Below are 4,159 nucleotides of genomic sequence, written 5' to 3'. Positions count from 1 at the left end.
ACTCAGAGGAAGGTCTGAAGCTGAGAAGCTTAAACTATTTCTCCAAGGAAACTGATACCTGGTCTCGGAGGGACCGGATTTAGGCGGCACCTGAGTCTTCCTAATGGGAGGAGCCTTCCTGCATTGGAGCAGAGCAGATAAGCCCTCTGGCCGTCTGGATTCCTGCCGCCCAGCTTCACGACAATAACCTTGCCTTAAGATCTTTGGCACAATTCCCTGCTCCTCCCCTTTGCCTCATTTTACTCCTTTAAAAGTTAGGAGAGTTGCCAGGGGAAAAACTAAGGACTGTCGCTATATCCAAATCAGAGGAAAGCTAAAAATAATGCTGGCTTGGTTTTGCTTTTTTTGTTTCGTTTTGTTTTTCTTCTCTCGTTTTGTGACTTCCTACAAAGGAAAGAACACATCAGTGTCCTGCAACAGCTATTGGTTTAGAGGAAAGGAAGCAGGGTTTCAGAATTAACCCAGTTCCTCTACCTAGCTGTGGTTGGTAAACAAACAACAAACAAATAAAGCATCTCATAGTTTAGGAGACTGTCTAAATAACATCCTCTTCTCTTGACAATGGACATTTAAAAGTGACATTTGTGGCTTTAAGTTTTACTTTCTAACTTTTATACTTTTAAAAAAGTGGCAAAATCTACAGGCACCTACATGTGATTTCTTCAATGTAAGTAAAAGACACAGAAACAAAAATAAAATACCTTCACTCTTCATTCTTCTTCCTATTCATTCATATTCTTACAAAGACTGTTTAGTTGCACTTAACACAAAAATATTGTGCGATCAGCAAAAACCAGGTCTTTCCAGTTTCAAGCGAGTGTCTTCTGAGTCCCATAGCTCTGTCTCTTCGTGAGTACACTACGAAGGAAAGATTCATGAATCCTTTTCAGATCGATTGACTTTCCTCTTATGATTTTCCTGTTTCTGTTCTGGCCTGGAGTCCCAGTGTTGACTACTCCGAGTACACGGCAATACCTCTTCTCAAAGCCACCAAGCCACTTCCATACCTACATCTCGACCACATAATCTTTTTTTTTTTTTAAGATTTTATTTATTTATTTGACAGAGAGAGGCACAGTGAGAGAGGGAACACAAGCAGGGGGAGTGGGAGAGGGAGAAGCAGGCTTCCTGCTGAGCAGGACCCTGGGATCACGACCTGAGCCGAAGGCAGAAGCTTAACGACTGAGCCACCCACCCAGGCGCCCCTCGACCACATAATCTTTTAGGGAACTTCCTTCAAATCAACATCCTTCAGCACACTTACTCCTTCTACAGGCTACCTTGATTTTAGTGACCCCTCCAAACTTACATGTATAAGAATCTGAACTTCCCTGAATTAGGTATGTGTATTACCCAACACCCTCTCCACCCCCTGCTTTAATAACAGCAGAATCCCGATTTTTTAAAAAAGACTTTATTTATCTGACACACACACAGAGCACAAGCAGGAGGAGCGGCAGGCAGAGGGAGAGGGAGAAGCAGGCTCCAGGCCGAGCAGGGAGCCTGATGTGGGCTCCATCCCAGAACCCTGGGATCAGGACCTGAGCCAAAGGCAGACATTTAAGTGACTGAGCCACCCAGGTGCCCCTCAATAAAATATTTTAAACCTAAAATTTTGATTCTGCTTTACTTAATATAAAAGACAGGTTATGGGTCACAATGATATTTCATGCAAAACTTGGCAAGACAGAATCTTATGGACCCCAGAGTTTTTAGAAGTTAAAGTACTGCTCTGGTTATTATGTTGCTCAGTAAAGATAATAAAGTGAATGTTTACGTTCTGGTGACCACAGAAGCACAATGGCCAGGTAGGGCAAAGGTCTGGGTATGCTCTGTTGCTGTTGTATTAATTTTTCTTGTCAATGTTTACTAAAAAAGAGCAAGTAGCTCTCCAGGTGAGTCAACTGTTAACTTCAAAGTTATTTAATCTCCCAAATGTAACCTTTAACTTTAAAGCATGTCATGACCTTATCAACATGTTTGTTGAAGGAAATCTTAATTGTTTAATTGATCTATGGGATATAGAGATTACAGGGAATTAAATGTTTTCAATTAAGCTGTATATGAATTTACCACACTTGTGATTAATAAAAAATCCACCATCTTTTAGTGTAGATTCTCTTATTAATCAGAATGCTCCATTCACTCTTTTTTGTCCAACTTTTTCTTGGAGGCTATTCAAAATAAAGATGTTTCTAGCAGTTTCATATGTAAATAAAATGCAAAGCCTTATCTTACCATAGTATTCCAATATATGAATGAGCCAAATTTATTTAGCTATACCCCTACAGGTGGATAGTTAGGGTGTTTCCAACATCTTACCTTTAGAACAATTCCTTTCAGCAGAATTTCTAGGTCAAAGGCATATGCAATTAATATTTTGATAGATATTTTATAATTTGTCTTTCATAAAAAGGTTGTTGATATAAATCTTATTTATTTTAAAAAGTTTAACTTTCAGGGGCGGCTGGGTGGCTCAGTCAGTTAAGCATCTGACTTAGGCTCAGGTCATGATTTTGGGTTTTAAAGATTTTAAAATTAAAAAAATACTATCTTTGACAAATACAAGAGTCACTAAAAGGATGTGTTGTTAAATAGAAAAAAAAATACAGAATACTATGTATAGTACTGCTCTATAAGGAGGGGAGGAACAAGAAGGAGAGAATAGTTAATATAATAATATTTATTTTTAGTACTTCATTTAAAGACATCTCTACATTGACTTATTTTCTTACTTATTGCTTTCTTAGCATTAGAATTTGGTAGAATTTGGCTCATTACGTCACCATTCATTTCTTATCAATCCACTGCCATTTTCCAAGCTGAAAGGTAAAACTTCATTTTAACTTTTTAACATTTCATTTAAAAATATTTCTAAATAACTTAAGAAGTTACAGAAACAGGAGTACCTCAGTGGCTCAGTTGGTTAAGCACCTACCTTCAGCTCAGGTCCTGATCCTGGGGTCCTGGGATTGAGCCCTGCATCAGGCTCCCTGCTCAGTGCGAGTCTGCTTCTCCTTCTCCCTCTGTCCCTCCCCCCTCCACTCATGCTCTCTCTCGCTATCGCCATCTCTCTCTCAAATAAATAAATAAAATCTTTTTAAAAATCTAAAAAAAACCCTCTCTCAAATAAATGAATAAAATCTTAAAAAAAAAATAATGCAGAGATTCTCACAAACTCTTCATTCTGCTTCCCCTAATTCTAATATCTCACACAATCATAGTGCAATTATCAAAAGCAGAACACGGGGGGCGGAGCAAGATGGCGGAGGAGTAGGAGACCTGGATTTCGTCTGGTCCCAGGAATTCAGCTGGATAGGGATCAAACCATTCTGAACACCTACAAACTCAACAGGAGATCGAAGAAAAGAAGAGCAACAACTCTCTCATCAGAAAAGCGACCACTTTCTGGAAGGTAGGACGTGCGGAGAAGTGAATCCGAGGCGATATTCGGGAGGATAGACGGCGGGGGAGGGGCCTCCGGCGGCCGCTTCTGGCAAGTGATAGAGCCGCGGGGCACAGAATCGGAACTTTTAGAAGTCGGCTCCGCTGAGGGACGTTACTCCGGTGGCTAAGTGGGGGGTGGAACCCTCGTGGGACAGTGTGGACTCAGGACCCTCGGGGTCACAGAAAGACCCGGGGTGCCTGAGTGCAGCAGAGCTCCCAGGGATCGGAGCGGAGAAGCCGGCTGCAGAGACGGAGCCGAGGCGCAGGCTCTCAGCTCGGGGTGGCCATAAACCGTGATCCGCGGCACAGTCGGGCCCCTGCTCCTCCAGCAGGGACCCAACGAGCGGCAGATCCGGGGAGACTCACCTTCCTCCCCCGGGAGGAGCCGCGCGGGAGTGCGCCGCAGGGATCTGCTGGGTTTGGAGACTCCACCCGGGGTCGGGTGCCAGAGATAGAAACACTCGGTCACAGGCCGGGTGAGCACGGAGTGCGGCTGGAGACCGGGGAGACAGGAGTGACTGACAGCTTTTCTTTGAGGGCTCACTTGGAAGCGGGACCCCGAGTTCTCGGCTCCTCCGCGTCGGAGATTGAGAGGCCGCCATTTTCACTCTCCGCCTCCAAAGCTGTACGGAAAGCTCGCAGGGAACAAAAGCCCCGGAGAACAAACCCGAGCAGATTACTTAGCTGGGAGGGGGCAAGGGCGGGGCAAAAC

Source organism: Neomonachus schauinslandi, chromosome 13 (assembly GCF_002201575.2).
Source record: "Neomonachus schauinslandi chromosome 13, ASM220157v2, whole genome shotgun sequence".
Lineage (NCBI taxonomy): Eukaryota > Metazoa > Chordata > Mammalia > Carnivora > Phocidae > Neomonachus > Neomonachus schauinslandi.
Note: the sequence above shows the minus strand (reverse complement) of the source record.